Genomic DNA, 19,938 nt, shown 5'->3' on the forward strand with positions numbered 1-19,938 from the left:
ATGGATTAAAATTTTGAAGGAAGATAGTAGCTAATTGTTTTGGATGATGTATGTTGTATCTTTTTATGCTTGGATGATGTATGTTGTAACTTTGTTATGTTTTGATGGTTGTATGTGTGTTTATTCAAGTTGTTATACATCTCAGGTTATTATATAGATGTATGACTCCTAACAAACATATATGTTCATATTGAATCAGAATGACAACTGCGCCACAAACCTCCCAGAAGAGGGGGAAGAATATCATTTGGAATGGCCAAATGGACAAGGTGCTTGTAGATACCCTTCTAGTTCAAATCGCAGAAGGGTACAAAATCCCACATGATTTTAAGGATCATGCTTATGTAGCTGCAGCCACTGCAATGAATGCCTTTTTCAACCTCCAACTCAATAAGGAGCACATAAAAAACCGCATCAAGACTATGAAAGAAACATACAAGAATGTTTGCATCATCCTCAGTAGAAGCGGTTTTGGTTGGGACAATGACACCAAAATGGTCACCTGCGAGAAAGAGGTCTACGATCACTACGTCGTTGTAAGAAACACTTCTTCAAAATACAATCTTCTTATAGTAATACCATATCCAATATCTTCTTATTTTTTATGCTCATTATCACGGGCTAATACAAAACATAAGAAACACTTCACTACCCATCATGTTTTGCATGACGATATGTGCAAAATCTTTGGAGATGAGTTCGCGAAAGGGGCCGGGTCTAGGACGCATGAGAATCCAAGCATAGCAAGTTCGCAGCCAGTCAGTCTTGATGACATTGGGTATGACTTTGCAGATGGCCATACCCCCATGTCTCACCATCGACCATCTCTAGAAGCAAATCCCACTAATGGTGGTAGTGAGACATCTCCCTTAAGACGGGCTGGTACCAGACGACAGAGGACTCGCCAGGGTGGGGCACATTTGGACAGTATGTCGCGTCTCTCAACAAGCATAGACAAGGTTGCCGATGCCCTCACAGGTGCACGTGCCCCTGCTTACCTTGCACAGCTTTCCGAAGCTGTTAGAGGGGTTGGGGGTTTTTCGCAGGATATCTTGTTATGGACCACGTAGTACCTCATAGTAAATCCATCTCAGGCGCATCTTTCCATCATGTACGAGGAGGAGGAGAGGAGGTCGTACATCCGAAGGAAGATGGCTCGTTTCATCAGGCAATAGATGGATGATTGAAGGTGGTTATTGTGGTAGTTACTGTTATATGAACAATGCTTTTGTGGCATTTTTTGGGTGGTGGTTATGGTAGTGGTTACCGTTATATGAACTTTACAGTCTTTGTTTTATTTTGGATGGTGGTTATTTATTTTGAATGTTGATAGTTATGGTGGTAGCTTTTATTTTGGATGTTGGTAGTTATGGAGGTAGTTATTTTTATCTGTAATGATCTTTGACATTTGGATGGCGGTTAATGGCAGGCGGTGCATATTTTCTATTTTGACATTTGGATGATGCTTTGACATCTTTTCATCATGTGATATGTTGTCTTTTTGTTAGGTGAGTATGGGGAAGCAGAAGTACTATGTTGTCTTTAATGGCAGGATGCCTGGGATTTACTACACTTGGCCAGAGTGCCATGAGCAAGTTGACAAATTTAGCGGAGCATGCTACGCTCATTTGGGACGTTGGCGGAGGCTCAGTCATAGCTAGACGCATATTTGGAGAGAACCAGGTATCAGAGCAGCGAAAGGGTTGAGGAGGTGCAAAGGGTAGAGGCGGTGCCACATAGGGTGTTACCATGGGTTTCCCTCTTTCTTGTTGGTTCAATTATATTGCTTTTAAAATCTGCTTCTTAAGTTTTTTTGAGTATTTATTTGTATTAGTGAACTATTTGGTAGGCTTAGGGGACATAAATTGCTTTATATGTGGTAAAGAACATATTATGTGCTGTTTCTTTTCTGTTTCCCTAGCAACTGAATGCACATTCCTGTTATTTTTTTACTGTTTCTTTTCCGTTTCCTGGCAACTGAATGCGCACTCCTACTGCTTTCTTAGCAGTTTCTTTTCCTTTCCGTTTCCTTCTGCCACGTCATTTCCTTTTCCTTTCCGTTTCCTGCGCGCAACTAAACAGGCCCTTAAAGGTGTAATTGCTAGGAAAGGGAGTGCAAATATCATTCCCCTCATTTTTATTTGTTTTGTTTTGCTTGCAATGTTGATGTTCTGAAGATACTGTGGGTATTAAGTGATCAGAATTTTGGTTTGGTGGTATGTGTTTCCAGGTAGCTCTTAAATATGTGTACTTGGCTGTTGGCTCTGGTGTTGCCTCATTCCTACGTAAGTGTAAATATTTTGTTTCTAAAGCCTTTTCAATTCCTTGAGCCCGGCACTGTTTGTTTATAAGCCTTTTCAATTGCTAATGCTTTCCTCTGTTTTTCCCTCTCTTATTCAACTTCAAAAAAAACAAAAATAACCCCATATTTTACATTGGCTCCATTTCATTTCACTCAAAATGAGCGTAAAACAAATCTTAAACCCATTTTTCCACATAAATATCAGGGTAAATTTTGTTTTATGCCATTTTACGTTCAGGACCTGTTTCTTTCGATGTAAAATGGGCATAAAACAAATTTTATGCATTGAAATAGAGCCAATAATGAGCAATTCTACACACCTTGAGGAAAATAACCCTCTCACTTCAAAAGTTTTAAGAGAGAGGAGAAGAAGAGAAAAAGAATTAAGGGAAGAAGAGAAGAGGAATAGGGGAAGGAGAAGAATAGAAGAGAATCGGAGGAGATGAGAAGAGAGGGAAGAATAGAAGAAGAGAAGTAGAATAATAGGGGAGGAAAGAATTCTGCGGGAGAAGATCTCATTTCAATTAATCATCAAAGTTAATATCCCTAATACAATTAGGCCTATATATAGGCAATGGGATGGAAATAAAATTCCACAGAAAACAAAAGTCCTAACAACTAAAAACATGGAAATAAATATCCTAGAATCTAAATAACATGAAAATAAATTCCTCAACTAAATAACATGGAAATATAAATCCTAATGGGCAAATATGCCACTTGTTGGCCTATTATCTGCATCACACTGTTTGTCCATGGGCAGAGGTGTCAAGCTGGATGGTAACAGGGGAAAGACAGGCCACTTGCATTCGAGGTCTGTACCTGAAAACCATTCTGAGGCAGGATATTGCATTCTTTGACAAGGAAACCTCCACCGGAGAAGTTGTCGGGAGGATGTCTGGTGACACAATGCTCATTCAAGATGCCATGGGCGAAAAGGTGAGATGTTTTTAGTCACTAAGACAATGTTAAAGAGAAATCACAGGCCGATTTTATTGAATAAAAGTCCTGCAACACTTGAATGATAGCCTACATGTTAGAGATAACACAAGCTCTATTGAAATCCATGTCCATGATATTGATGTCTTCATCAGTTCGCACTTGTTTTGTTGTTATCAATTACCACATGGGAAGATTGACACATAGTAGTACCAATCCTCAACTCATTTTCAGCTCATGGCTAAGAAGCTTTCTTCTAAAGTGTGTGCTTTTGCTGGTAACGTTTTTTTTTCTCAGGTTGGGAAGTTCACACAGCTTGTTTCAACATTCTTTGGTGGCTTTGTGGTTGCATTTGTAAAAGGATGGCTTCTCTCATGTATTCCACCTTTGGTCATCTCCTTTGTGACTATAACAATACTCACAACAAAAATGTCAAGTCGCGGACAGATAGCATGTGCAGAAGCAGGAACTTTCGTAGAACAAACAATTGGATCCATTAGAACGGTAATAGACTCTCTATAAGAAGTGTTGCACTTGTTAGAATTCTATCTTTTTTTGCATTCTCGGTTCAGTGAGACAGAGTTGTACTGATTTCCTCTCATGTACACTTGCAAGGTTGTATCTAGTTATCTTGTTAATAAGGAATTTGGGAAATTTCGGATTATACCTTTCTTCCGATGAATCTAATAATATGGCAGATATATAAGCAATGCAATAAAATGTGATCTATAGAACTAAAACAGCAGCAAAACAAAAGTTAGTGGAACTTATCGGTGAGTCGAGGCACGAATCTAAATTCGCTGTCCTTGAGACAAGTATCGCCCCCACATACGACGAATCGTGGTGCAGATTGGGTGTTTTGGTGTATGTCTCCAGGATACAACAACTCCGCTCCAGGAGGTGTGCACTCACCCTACCCAGATGCCTTGCGAACACGGTTATGTAGCCTTGATCAGAGTTGAAAAATTAATAGAAATTGTTCAAAAGCACAGACGCAGAAGAGAGGAAGAAAAATTCCAGAGAAGAATTTTTTCCATAGTTATCCCTCTTTCCAAAGGACGATTTTATAAACTTCCAAAAGACTCGTCCATAATTAACATAATTAAGGGACATGTTTTAAGACGTTTCCCAACGGGTAGAAATTAACAAAAATTAAGTGGGCGGTTACAAAACATGATTACACCGTATCTAAAACGGTAATAAGTCATGATAAAAATGGTAAAATAATTAACAAATGAGAAGAAAGAAATAAAAGAAAAGTAAAAAGGCTTTGGACACACGGGCGCGCCAGGCCCGGCCTGGCCGGGCGGCGCGCGTGTGTGGTATGGTCTAGCCCACCGGGCCACCCGTCGGCTCATGCGCGAGGAACCCCCTTTTTCTTCTTTCTCATTCACAAGATAAAGAGAGTGAAAGAATATATATGGCCACTCTCTTCCCCATGAACTTCCCATCTTGGACTAAAAGTTTTCACAAGACTTTAGCCCTTTTTTAGGGAAGTTCAAATTTTGGTAGAAACATTCAAAATCATAAAGTATGTCATAAAAGACAAACCACAAAAGACAAAAAGAATCCCCTTTTTGTAATTTTGAATTACTAAAACTTTCTCCTTTTTTTTCACAAGGAAAGTCAACAATCCCCCACAAATTCAAAATTATACCAAAGAAACAAAATCATTAAAAAGAAACTCTGATCAAGGCAAGAGAATAAGTTATGCATCGGTATAGGTGTCTTTTGGACTTGAACCTAGACCTAGTGTAAATATATCGAGTTTACCAAGCACTTGGTGAACTAAAGTCTTGAACCAAGAACTTTGAGTGATAAACTTAGACAACATATCACACACACAACGAATTCAAACATAAATGTATTCTCGGTGTAGCACTTTTTGGCCATGTGCTCGATCCTGTTTCATGGGTGCTCTAGAGAATCAGCCCAAATTCTCATAGAAGCGGCCACACTTCACACTCACATACGTGTATCTATCAAGAGTGCCCTGTAATTTCGCACCCCACTAAAGATTCAGCTATAGATATCATTAAGAGTTATAATAACTCATCCTCTTTTCGTTACAGGTTGCACCCACGCACACCATAGGGATAGGTTTAGCGAATTCATATCACTTTAACAAGGTGCAAAACAAACCACTCAAGTAACTTGTTGTTCCTATTGAGCCTACTTCTTTGGATCTCCAGTCAGTTAGGTTGGGTTACCATTACAGGTGATTCAATACATGGGCCTCAGCCCCATCCCCCTCGATGTGCTTAAGACCAAGTTTTTACTTAGTCCTTTTGTCAGACAATCTGATATATTATCTTCTGACCTCACAAAGTCAATTGTGATCACTCCATTTTTCAACAGTTGTCTTATGGAGTTATGCCTCCGACGAATGTGTCGGGATTTCCCATTGTATACATTGTTTTTTGCCCTTCCAATGGAAGCCTTGCAATCACAGTGAATCACAACACCCGGTACCGGCTTATTCCATAAAGGAATATCCATAAGAAGATTTCTAAGCCATTCGGCTTCCTCACTTGCTTTCTCTAAAGCAATGAATTCAGATTCCATAGTGGATCTGGCAATGCATGTCTGGTTGGTAGACTTCCAAGACACTGCGGCTCTCCCAAAAGTGAAGACATATCCACTTCTAGACTTTGTTTCCAACCCTGACGCCCAATTAGCATTACTGTACCCCTCTAATATAGCTGGATATTTAAAAAAATGTAAACCAAGATTAATAGTACCCTTAAGATACCTCATTACTCTAATCAGAGCATCCCAATGCTCATGACCAGGGTTACTGGTATAACTACTAAGTCTCCCCACTGCATAGGCTATATCCGGCCTGGTGCAGTTCATTAAGTACATGAGACTCCCAATTATTCTAGAGTATTCTAGTTGGTTAACACCATCTCCTTTATTCTTACACAATCTTAGATTTGAATCATAAGGCGTAGACATTGGTTTATAGTCAAACTGGTTAAACTTTTGGAGTATTTTTTCCACATAGTGAGATTGGGTTAAAAAAATTCCATCTGGTTTTCTTTTAATTTTAATACCCAGGATAACATCAGCCTTACTCAAATCTTTCATATCAAAATTAGTTGACAAAAACTTTTTGGTTTCTTTAATAACTTTAATGTATGTTCCGATGATCAACATATCATCTACATACAGACACACAATCACACCTATGTTTCCATTAAATTTACTGTAAACACATTTATCCGACTCATTAATTATGAATCCATTTGATAGCATTACACTATCAAATTTCTCATGCCATTGTTTTGGAGCTTGTTTTAAACCATACAACGATTTTACCAGTTTACACACCTTATGTTCTTGGCCTTGAATTACAAAGCCGTCAGGTTGATCCATATAGATTTCTTCATCTAATTCACCATTTAGAAAAGCTGTTTTTACATCTGTCTGATGGATTTCCAAATTATGAATTGCTGCTATAGCAATCAAAACTCTAATGGTGGTAATTCTAGTTACAGGTGAATATGTATCAAAGAAATCAATACCTTCCTTTTGTTTAAAACCTTTAGCTACCAATCTAGCTTTAAATTTGTCTACTGTTCCGTCTGTCTTTAGTTTCTTTTTAAAGATCCACTTGCAACCAAGTGGTTTACAACCAGGAGGTAGATCAGTCAATATCCATGTGTTGTTAAACATAATTGATTTAATTTCATATTTAATTGCATCTTTCCAAAAAGATGCATCAGGAGAAGATATAGCTTCCTTATAAGTTAACGGATCACCTTCTACAAGTTATGAAATAAAATCAGGACCAAAGCTAGTTTCAATTCTGGCTCTCTTACTTCTTCTAAGTTCCAACACCTTTTCAGAAGCATCATTATCACTAGAATCTGACACCAAAGGTCTCTTTAAAACATCACTAGTATGTCTATTGAAACAAGGAAATATGTTTTCAAAAAACTCAGCTTCTCTAGACTCTATAATATTGTTAGATTGAATCTCACTATTTTGAGATCTAACTACTAAGAACCTATAAGCACTATTGTTCTGTGCATAACCAATAAATGCACAGTCAGTAGTCTTAGAACCTAGTTTAGATTTCTTAGGTCCAGGTACTGCCACCTTGGCTAAGCACCCCCACACTTTAATGTATTTATAACTAGGCTTTCTATTTTTCCATAACTCATATGGAGTTTTACCAGAATCTGAATATGGTATTTTATTAAGAATATAGCATGCAGAGAGTATAGCCTCTCCCCAAAGATTTTGAGGTAAACCAGAACTTCCTAGCATTGCATTAACCATTTCAACTAGAGGTCTATTTTTCCTTTCTGTCACACCATTCTGTTGTGGAGAATAAGGTGCAGTCACTTGATGAATTATTCCATGAATTTCACAGTATTCACTAAATTCGTTTGAGGTGTATTCACCTCCTCTATCAGACCTTAAGATTTTTATCTTATGTCCTAATTGGTTTTCAACCTCAGTTTTATATGTAATGAATTTTCCAAAAGATTCATCCTTATATCTCATAAGGTACACTGTGCAAAACCTAGAATAATCATCTATGAATGTTATGAAGTACCTTTTACCACCTCTAGTTAATGTGCTATTTAATTCACAAACATCACTATGAATGAGACCTAAAATTTCTAATTGCCTTTCTATCTTATGGAATGGTTTCCTAGTGTATTTGGATTGAACACAAACTTCACATTTGTTATTTGAACTGCGTTCAGCACTAGGTATTAAACCTAAGTTAATTATTTTCTTTAAAGAATAAAAATTCACATGACCTAGTCTACCACGCCAAACATCCAAAGAATCTACAATGTAAGCAGAAGAAGAAGCTTTATTCATTTCATTTACAATTACATTGAGTTTAAAAAGTCCTTCACAAGCGTACCCTTTCCCCACAAAAGACCCATTCAAAGTTAAGACAACCTTATCTGCCTCAACACCATTTTGAAGCCTTTCTTGACTAGAAGTGAACCTGACACAAGATTCTTTCGAATGTCTGGTATATGAAGGACATCTTTCAGCTTTAGAATTCTCCCAAATGTGAGCTTTAGGACGACCGTCCATTTTCCAGCAATAACCGAGGAGGAAGAATTCCCCATAAAAAGCTGCTCTCCATCTGCCCCTGAATCATAGGAAATGAAAGCGCTCCTATCTTTGCAGATGTGTCTTGTGGCTCCAGTGTCCGCCCACCAGTCCTTCATATTGCTCACTAGGTTCACCTCAGAAACCACAGTAGAGAGATATTGTTCTTCTGACACATGAGTTTTGGGTTGCTTGGACTCTGTAATATTCACATTAGAAACATTTTTCCCTTTCTTCTTTTTGCAATCCTTGGCGTAGTGACCTGGCTTCCCACAAATGAAGCAATCACCTTTCTTTTTCTTAAAGTTCTTGGTGTTTTTCTTAAATTTACCATCCTTCTTATTTTGGCTTTATTATCAGACTTAGATTCTGTGAGATTGACCTTGGACACATAGTCAGAATTTCTATGAGGTGTTTTCCTAGAGAGGTTTCTTCTTCAGTTCTCAAATAAACAAACAGATCCTGAAGAGACATGTCATTTCTATCATGCAAGAGAGTGTTTTGATATTTCTCCCATGATGGTGGTAACTTATCAATTATAGCGGCTACTTGAAACTCCTCATCTATCTTTATCCCCTTAGATAGGATTTCAGCCACTATCAATTGTACTTCATTTACTTGATCCATTACGGATTTCCCATCCACCGTCATAAATCGGAAATATTTCCATATGACATGTTTCTTTGATCCTGCAGCCTCTACTAGATATTTCTTCTCTAAAGTTTCCCAAAGTTCTTTAGCAGATTCAACACCACAGTAAACATCATATAATTTGTTACTAAAGCATTCAAAATATGTCCCTTGCACATATAATCATCTCTTTTCCATTTATTAGAAACATGAGATCTAGCAGGTTCATTTTCTTCAGCAATATTAACCACAACAGATAAAACATATTCCAGTTCTAAAGTAGCAAGAAAGAATCTCAGTTTCTGTTGCCATCTCTTAAAGTCAGATCCATCAAACTTTTCTTGTCTTTCAACGTTAGTCGAAGCCATAAGTCTATAATCTGAAATATCCCTTTGATAAAATCACGATACTTGTCTCAAGATTGTTATCTTGTTAATAAGGAATTTCGAAAATTTCGGATTATACCTTTCTTCCAATGAATCTGATAATATGGCAGATGTATAAGCAATGCAATAAAATGTGATCTATAGAACTAAAACAGCAGCAAAACAAAAGTTAGTGGAACTTATCGGTGAGTCGAGGCACGAATCTAAATTCGCTGTCCTTGAGACAAGTATCGCCCCCACATACGATGAATCATGGTGCAGATTGGGTGTTTTGGCGTATGTCTCCAGGATACAACAACTCCGCTCCAGGAGGTGTGCACTCACGCTACCCAGATGCCTTGCGAACACGGTTTTGTAGCCTTGATCAGAGTTGAAAAATTAATAGAAATTGTTCAAAAGCACAGATGCAGAAGAGAGGAAGAAAAATTCCAGAGAAGAATTTTTTCCTTAGTTATCCCTCTTTCCAAAGGACGATTTTATAAACTTCCAAAAGACTCGTCCATAATTAACATAATTAAGGGACACGTTTTAAGACGTTTCCCAACGGGTAGAAATTAACGAAAATTAATTGGGCGGTTACAAAACATGATTACACCGTATCTAAAACGGTAACAAGTCATGATAAAAATGGTAAAATAATTAACAAATGAGAAGAAAGAAATAAAAGAAAAGTAAAAAGGCTTTGGACCAACGCGCGCACCAGGCCCGGCCCGGCCGGGCGGCGTGCGTGTGTGGTATGGTCTAGCCCACCGGGCCACCCGTCGGCTCATGCGCGAGGAACCCCCTTTTTCTTCTTTCTCATTCACAAGATAAATAGAGTGAAAGAATATATATGGCCACTCTCTTCCCCATGAACTTCCCATCTTGGACTAAAAGTTTTCACAAGACTTTAGCCCTTTTTGAGGGAAGTTCAAATTTTGGTAGAAACATTCAAAATCATAAAGTAAGTCCTAAAAGACAAACCACAAAAGACAAAAAGAATCCCCTTTTTGTAATTTTGAATTACTAAAACTTTCTCCTTTTTTTTTCACAAGGAAAGTCAACAATATCCTTCACCGGGGAGAAGTAGGCTATACCAAAATATAACCTCTCTCTCAAAAAAGCTTATGCATCTGCCGCCAACAAGGGTTGGCCACTGGGTTAGGGATCGGTACTATTCTGTCAATCATATTTAGCAGCTATGGATTAGCTGTGTGGTATGGCGCTAAGTTGATATTGAAAAAGGGTACAATGGCGGAGAAGTCATCAATGTCATAATAGCCATCACGACTGGAGGAACGTAAGTCCGAATAACACAACGCCAAGTTGATAATTCTATCTGTTTTCACCTTTGCTTGGTCTCTTGAAATTGTTAAATGTATTCACGCCACTTAAGGGCAAATTGGTCATTTGTATTATATTTAATATACAGGTGAAATCGTGTGTGTGTGAGTTTGGGGGGGGGGGGGGGGGGGCGCGGGGGGGGCTTTGTGGTTGCGTTAGGACGGCTTCTCTCACTTGTAATGTTGTCATGTATTCCACCTTTGGTCATCTCCTTTGCGACTATAACATTACTCACAACAAAAATGTCAAGTCGCGGACAGATAGCATGTGCAGAAGCAGGAACTTTCGTAGAACAAACAATTGGATCCATTAGAACCACAACAGACGCTCTATAAGAAGTGTTGCACTTGTTAGAATTCTATCTTTTTTGCATTCTCGGTTCAGTGAGACAGAATTGTACTGATTTCCTCTCACGCACACTTGCAAGGTTGTATCCTTCACTGGGGAGAAGCAGGCTATACCAAAATATAACCTCTCTCTCAAAAAAGCTTATGCATCTGCCGTCCAACAAGGGGTGGCCACTGGATTAGGGATCGGTACTATTCTGTTAATCATATTTAGCAGCTATGGATTAGCCGTGTGGTATGGCGCTAAGTTGATATTGAACAAGGGTACAATGGCGGAGAAGTCATCAATGTCATAATAGCCATCACGACTGGAGGAACGTAAGTCCGAATAACACAACGCCAAGTTGATAATTCTATCTGTTTTCACCTTTGCTTGGTCTCTTGAAATTGTTAAATGTATTCACGCCACTTAAGGGCAAATTGGTCATTTGTATTATATTTAATATACAGGTGAAATCGTGTGTGTGTGTGTGTGTGAGTTGGGGGGCGGGGGGGACGCAATTTTTTGCTTCTCCATTTCATGCCATTCTCCCTCTCTCTTCTCGTCTCCTCTCATCTTCTCTTCCACCATCCACTCCATCATGAAGAAATCTAACAGAAATCATGTGGTGAACCAGGTCTCTAGGCCAGGCATCACCTTCCTTGAATGCATTTGCAGCAGGGCAAGCTGCAGCTTACAAGATGTTTGAGACCATTGAACAGAAACCAAAGATCGATGCCTATGACACGAGCGGGATTATATTGGAAGACATCATGGGTGAAATCGAACCTAGAGACGTGTACTTTAGCTACCCGGCAAGGCCCGATGTTCCAGTGTTTTCCGGTTTCTCAGTTCATGTTCCAAATGGCACAACTGCGGCTTTAGTTGGGGAGATTGGCAGTGGAAAGTCGACAGTGATTAGCTTAGTACAGAGATTATACGATCCCCACGCTGGTGAAGTGCTTATAGATGGTGTAGACTTGAAGAAGCTGTGGCTCGGGTGGATCAGGGAGAAAATTGGTCTTGTTAGCCAAGAGCCTATCTTATTTATGACTAGCATAAAAGAGAACATTGCTTATGGAAAAGCAGGTGCAACACTAGAAGAAATCAGAACAGCCACAGAGCTTGCTAATGTTGCTAAGTTCATAGATAAACTGCCAAAGTTAATTCACCTCCACAATCTTCTTTCAGTGAATTTGTTGTTCTATCAAATAGAGGTTAAATGGATTTCGTAATTATTGACCAATTAGACCTTGTGATCTACGGGGCCTTGACACGATGGTCGGCGAGCATGGGACACAAGTCACACAACTGTCTGGTGGACAGAAACAAAGGATTGCAATTGCAAGGGCAATTCTGAAGAACCCCACGATCCTACTTCTTGATGAAGCAATGAGCGCATTGGATGCTGAATCTCAGAGCATAATTCAAGACGCTCTTTTGAGGATTATGTTTAACAGGACCACTGTGGTTGTTGCCCATCGTTTGAACACGTTGAGGAATGCCGACACAATAGCAGTTGTGCATCAAGGGAGAATTGTGGAGCAAGGTTATACATTTCTGCTCTCAAAACAAACAGAGAGGAGTTCATTTAATGCGGTCTAACATTTATATTCGCATTTTACTTTATTGTCCCTTCCATTAGGTTCTCATTCGGAGTTGATCAAGGATCCTGATGGGGCTTACTCTCAGCTCATACGTCTACAGGAGGTGAATAACCAACCAGAAGAAGTACCCTCTATCGACCCGGATAAGGTCGATTTAAGCTTTGATACCGGTAAGGCAATGGGCAGATCTGGAAGCCAGAGGTTGTCTCTAAGGAGATCCGTAAGCAGATGTTTCTCAGGAAGGGGAAGCAGTAGACACTCTTTCTTGGCCTCCTCGGGCTCACCTGGTGTCATAAGCTTTCAAGAGGATGGCCATGTAGGAGATGAAGGTAAAAAACGAGGCGATGGATATGACAAAACCCGACGAGATGTTTCAATCAAAAGTCTAGCCTACCTTAACAAGCCAGAGCTTCCAATTTTACTGCTTGGGTCCATTGCTGCAGCTGTAAATGGAATGATTTTCCCTGTATTCGCAGTCTTTCTTTCAAGCGTCATCAAAATCTTCTACGAGCCACCGCACGAGCTTCGGAAAGATGCTAGGTTTTGGGCAGTGACATTTGTGGGTCTAGGGGCCATTTCTATGGCTGCACTGCCAATGCAACATTTTCTATTTGGAGTTGCTGGGGCTAAGCTCATCCAACGTATCCGCTCTTTGTCATTTGAGAGGGTGGTGCACCAAGAAATCAGTTGGTTCGACGAGCCTGAAAATTCAAGGTTTGTTCTTCATACACTACAATCCACTTGGCCACATCTATGAGGCTTTCTAACTGTGAATTCTGGTTTCAATTCAGTGGGGCAATTGGTGCAAGGTTATCGGCTGATGCTTCAACTGTGTGAAGCCTTGTAGGAGATGCTTTGGCTCTTATGGTACAGAATATAGCAACAATCACTGCAGGACTTGTGATAGCCAAGGTAGCTAACTGGAGATTGGCGCTTATAATTTTGGTCCTACTACCTTTGGTGGGTTTGCAAGGATATGTTCAGATGAAGTTTCTTAGAGGGTTCAGTGCTGATGCTAAGGTTGGTTCCTTCATACAAGTCTAATGTTGCTTCATGTCATTGTCTTCCAGGGTACTGACACATATTGCAGGCCAAATGTGGCCAAGAACCACAGAGTTCAATCAACTGAACACTTGGGGTCAATCTTAGCATAAAATGCACAATATATAGGTCATAATCAATGCACTTGGGGTTAATCTAAACAGGCCAAAGTGGCCAAGAACCCGTTTCTCGCTTCGCCTCTATTTTTCTCTACGTTTCCCGCTTCCGTTTCACATTTACTTTCGGAAATTTGTTTCCCAACCTGCTAACTATGCCATTGCAATATAATTGCTATGGGATTGATCTTGATGGACTATGTAATAACACTTATATGGCACAAGATAAAATGTGCATATTAAGCACGCAATATTTGATTAAGATAATGATGTTGTCGGTTGCAGGTGATGCACGAAGAAGCTAGTCAAGTAGCAAATGATGCGGTAGGAAGTATCAGGACAGTTGCATCGTTCTGTGCGGAACAAAAGGTAATGGATCTTTACAAGAAGAAATGCGAGGGCCCAATGAAACGTGGGGTTCGGCAAGGAATTGTTAGCGGCGTTGGTTTTGGCTTCTCCTTCTTTGTGCTCTTCTGCACCTATGCTCTCAGCTTTTACTCCGGAGCACGTTTTGTGGAAGATGGAAAGGCAACATTTTCCCAGGTCTTCAGAGTAAGCAGCCAGTTTCTTTCTTCCCCTTCTTTTTCTTTTGGATTTGGGTTTTTGTTCTGGTTTTCCATGCTTATTTTGGCTTGAGTGGTGGTTTTTCAATTACAGGTTTTCTTTGCTTTGACAATGGCGGCTAGTGGAGTTTCTCAGACCAGTGCACTGGCTCCAGATTCCAGCAAAGCTAAGGATTCAACTGCTTCTATTTTTGCGATCCTTGGCAGGAAATACAAAATTGACACAAGCAGTGATCAGGGAATGACATTACCCAATGTGAGGGGTGACCTGGAGTTCCAACATGTCAGCTTCAAGTACCCAAGTCGCCTAGATGTGCAGATCTTTAGAGACCTGTGTTTGAGCATCCCCTCTGGAAAGGTACCACTGGATTTGCCTCTAAGCTCTTTCCATACTAGGATTATGTAACAAAGAAACCTTCTAAAGATTTTTATCATGAATTTGCGATCATTCTCTTCGCAGGCTGTTGCTCTTGTTGGAGAGAGTGGCAGCGGGAATTCGACGGTAATCGCCTTATTAGAGAGGTTCTATGATACTGATGCGGGCCGGATTTTGCTAGATGGGGTGAAAATTCAAAAGTTTAAGCTAAGATGGCTAAGGCAACAGAAGGGTTTGGTAAGCCAAGAGCCGGTACTTTTCAATGAAACAATCGGTGCCAACATTGCCTACGGGAAGGAAGGAAAGGTCACCGAGCATGAGATAATTGCAGCTGCAGAAGCCGCCAATGCCCATCGGTTCATATCAGGGCTGCCACAAGGGTACAATACGTGCGTAGTTGAAAGAGGAGTACAGTTATCGGGTGGGCAGAAACAACGGATAGCCATTGCGAGGGCGATATTTAAAGACCCAAAAATCCTTCTACTTGACGAGGCAACAAGTGCTCTGGATGCAGAATCTGAGCGAGTGGTTCAAGAATCTCTAGATAGGGTGATAGTGAACAGGTCAACTGTAGTTGTCGCTCATCGCCTCTCCACAATCAAGGGGGCTGATGTGATCGCTGTGTTAAAGAATGGCGTGATATCAGAGAAGGGAAGACATGAGGCTTTGGTGCAGGTGACAGATGGAGTGTATGCATCTTTAGTAGCACTTCACATGAGCTCTTCCACATAAAAGAAGAAAGGGGATGGGAAAGAAGGATTTCTCATTTCTTGAATACGTGCCTGTCTCTTTGTACTCTCAGGGAAAAAAATGCATAACAATTGGTCTTTTAATAAAGTTTCAATATCACTTCTTGTGATGAAAGGACTCCAAACTTAGAACAACCAGATTATGTTGCAAAGTACATTTTGGATTTTAATAGATAATATTGTCATGGTTTACCAGCAGTCTTACTGGAATTTCTATAGTAGTATCTACTCAACTCAACTCAACTAAGCCTTCGTCCCAACCTGGTTGGGGTCGGCTAATGAATCCTTTATAAAAATTTCAAGAAGAAGGTGAAAGGATCTACCCAGTTCAAAATGACTAAGTCTACTCCTGACACTAGTTGGGTTCGTCTACATGGATCATTTTCCTCTATTCTATCCTATCCAAGGTCATGTTCTCTGTTATGTTCCTAGCCCTCAAGTCTTTCCTCACTGTTTCTACCCAAGTGTTTTCGGTCTGTCCCTACCTCTTTTTACTCTATCAACTTGGCACAAGTCACTTCTTCTCACTGGAGCATCCAAAGGCCTACGTTGGATATGCCCAAACCATCTTAGGCGGTGCTCTCTCATCTTCTCCTCAATTGGTTCCCCTCACCCCACCTTTTTACAGATGTCTTCATTTTTAATTCGATCTAACCTTGTGTGGCAACACATCCATCTAAGCATTCGCATCTCCGCTATACTCATCTTATGCACATGCTGCTTCTTAGTGGCCCAACATTCTGAGACGTACAGCAGCATGGCTGGCCTCACAACTGTCTTATAAAACTTTCCCTTCAACTTGGTAGGGATTTTACGATCGCACAGAACTCCTGAGGCAAGCTTCTACTTTAGCCAACCTGCTCTTATTCTATGGTTAACATCCTCTTCAATCTTTCCTTTCTTACGTAGAATTGAACCAAGATAGCGAAATATATCCCTCTTAGGTACCTCCTTTCCAGTCATATTTACTACATCATCATCACACATCCTTACATTACTAAAGTTGCACTCCATATACTCTCTCTTAGTCCTACTCAGTCTAAAACCTTTGGATTCCAAAGTAGTTCTCCATAAGTCTAACTTTGCATTTACTCCTGCTTTGGTTTCGTCAATTAATACTATGTCATCTACAAATAACATACACCATGGTACCTCATCTTGGATACCCTCCGTAAGTTCATCCATAACTAGCGTAAAAAGATAAGGGCTTAAAACTGATCCTTGGTGCAATCCTATTGCAATTGGAAACTCACTAGACGTGCCATCCGTGGTTCTGACACTAGTTACTGCTCCATCGTACATATCCTTAATCATATCAACATATTTTGTAGGCACTTTTTTCCTTTCATGGACCCACCACATAACACTCCTGGGAACCCTATCATACGCTTTCTCTAAATCAATGAAAACCATATGAAGGTTCTTTTTATTTTCTCTAAATCTCTCCATTAACCGTCTAATCAAGAAGATAGCTTCCATAGTCGAACGTCTGGGTATGAAGCCAAATTGATTCTCTGACACCTTAGTCTCTTTTCTTAGTCTATGCTCAATTACCCTCTCCCAAAGCTTCATGGTGTGACTCTTTAGCTTAATTCCCCGATAATTGGTGCAACTCTGAATATCTCCTTTATTCTTATAAATAGGTATTAATTTACTCTTCCTCCACTCAGCAGACATCTTCATAGTATTCAAAATATTGTTAAAAAAATAGTATTACTTACTAATGTTTCGTATTTTCTAATCAAATAATAAGACTACAAAAAATGCATCCGTCCAATAAGATGAGGATAAAGCTGACCAAAGGGTTCTTCCCCAAAATAAACATCCTCTGAAATTCTAACCAGTATACTATTGTACAAGGCAATCTAGCAACAAGAATGCTTGCTACCAACATATCCAGAGATGAGAATCAACAAACTTCCTACTACCACATAGAGTCGCATCTCATTAAACTTTTTTTTTTTTTTTTTTTTGGTTTAGAGAGAGAGAGAGAGAGAGAGAGAGGATAAAGATTTTATTTATAATGTAACTAGAACACATCTCATAAAACTAGCATATTCAACAATAAGATCTCATAAAACTAGCATATTCAACAATAAGACTCATATCTGAAGATCGGCGATATCGGCAACCCAAGGATGGACGCCATCATTATTTAAAGGACTATTAAAATTCATTTTTGGCAATAAAAATCAGCTCTAAAGATCACCAGCCTAAGGATAGACGTCATCATTATTTCGAGGACTACTAAAATTCATTAATCTTCTAAATAACAAGCCCTTCCTTCCATTACTAAAATTCATTAATCTTCTAAATACCAAGCCCCTCTCTCCTTATGGCCACAAAAAGCATTCCTCTTTTTGAAACTTCAATCTGTCATCATCACTTTGTTAAAGGAACTCTGTTGGATTTTTGTTTTCAACGGTCATAAATCATTGTTGGCATCCAATCAATTGACATAAACTTTTCATGGTATATTTGTCAATTACCTCAACAATAATTAGGCATGCGAAACAGAGAATTTGCACCTTTGATTAAGATTGATCACCACAAGAAATGCTCAATAGACATTGTTATCTTCTTAATAGACTTTAACAACCTTTAAGATGAGCTTGTGTGCATTTTGAACACAGAAGCCAACATCTAGACAATAGGAGAAGCAAGTTTGTCAGTCTTACTTGGTTTCACATCAACACCGTAGAAATTTTTTTCTCGAGCTGCATAATGACCATTTCTATAAAACACATGGGAAACCTTAGGAGTCTAACATGCACCATCGAGTCCTTAATACTAAAGAAAGTGTGAGGGAGGGGATATTCCTCTTTGAAACCTTGGAGTACCCCTATCAATAACTCAAAGACAGACAGACAGCCGAGCTCTAGAGAAATTGATTGGTTGTGTTTCTCTAGAGCTCGGCTGTATTTGTTTTTGAAAATAATATATCAATCATAATTACAGTAGAAATTACTACCAGAAAACAAAACAAAAGAACATAGGGGTACCAAATACAGTCTATACATCTAAAATACTCTTCAATAGCCCAATTTGCCGAATCCATCCAGCAGAGATCTGTTCACCACAGTCCACCTCAACATGTGGCGAAACACCTATAATGGAAATGAATTGTCGATTACCAACTCTTCCCCTCTTTGCTAGTTTTTTTTCCATCTCAATTGCCGATCTAAGTTTATGCTATAGTTACAGATTAATTTAGGATTACTAGCTAATCTCTACAACCTCTTTGAATTTTTACTTGCCTATGCAATCACATTTGTTGAATCTCATTCAATGATGGTTGTCCACTTAAAGATGAGAGAGAGATCTTTACCCAGTAAAGTAGATCCCTTGCCTCTGCTTCTTTGGAGTCATAAACACGTTCCCATTTGAGTCATGGAAAACTCTCCCTCACACCAGCTCGGCCTGATTTACCCTTGGAATTATCAACAAAATTTATATTGATTCACCTACTAGGAGGGGCTGACCACATGAGAGATGCTCTAACTCCTTTTCCTTCCTCCCTAGTTTTTATATGGTGTAAGCCCTTACGGTCCCTTATTTTTCAAAAAGTATTGTACGGAACACATCATAGGATGGTCAAAACCGTCCATAAGACAGAACACAACGTAAATAGGTTGTTAGCCAAAATCATTTTCATAGGATGATCCTAGCCGTCCAATCTATAGAGGTTTCTATGATATGCAGTGCTTTATAGATCAGAGGATTGGGATCATCCTATGGAAATGAATTTTAGGGAACAACCTATTCACATTGCGTTCCATCTTATTCACGGTCTGGATCATCACTTGGGACACCCAGCAGTGTATCAAAGAGGGGCTGATGTACTTCACGTAAAAAGGATTCAATGGCCACGTACACTGCAATTGGGTGTCCCAAGTGATGAAAAGGGGCGCATTTATCATTTCCCTTAATTTATGAGACTCAAAATATGATTGTATGTTTTTGGGGCATGCTAGGAAATTTAAATAGAAAGCAATTTCGTGGCTGGCTTTTGCATGTGAGAACAGCCGTACATTGTTGACTTTTGGGCAGATTTTGTCTTACGCATTTAATTCATCTGATGTGGTTGTTCTCGCATGCAAAAGCCAGCTGCGAACTATCTTTCCGCAAAATTGGCTTCCAAATCCTTATGTTTTTTAATCTGACCAATTATATACTAATTTAATTTTCTCTCTCTTTGAATGGGGATTCTCTCTCGCTCTCACCCGCATTTAGCGAAATGATATCACCACTTCCGTAATTTTGATGATCGCACTCATCACTTTAAAATGTACGGTATGGCCCGTACCATAGGATGATCCAAACCGTCCATTCGATGGGCCACAGCCTAAAAGGTTGTGCCCCAAAAATCATTTCCATAGTTTGATCCTAACCTATGGAAATGGTGGGATCCAACGGTTGGATGGGTTAAGATCTCACCGTTATCGTACGCTTTAGCCGCATTTTTAATAACCTGTTCCGATCATCAGTTTTCAC

General features: G+C 39.5%; 1 pseudogene; it reads left to right on the top strand.

Annotated features, from left to right (window-relative positions):
• Positions 1 to 200: 200 nt before the first annotated feature.
• On the top strand, positions 201 to 15,427 carry LOC143891212 (ABC transporter B family member 9-like; annotated as a pseudogene).
• Positions 15,428 to 19,938: the final 4,511 nt, after the last annotated feature.

The sequence above is a fragment of the Tasmannia lanceolata genome, unplaced genomic scaffold (genome assembly GCF_043159265.1).
Source record: "Tasmannia lanceolata isolate RefF3 unplaced genomic scaffold, GAP_Taslan_0.1 ptg000013l, whole genome shotgun sequence".
Classification (NCBI taxonomy): domain Eukaryota; kingdom Viridiplantae; phylum Streptophyta; class Magnoliopsida; order Canellales; family Winteraceae; genus Tasmannia; species Tasmannia lanceolata.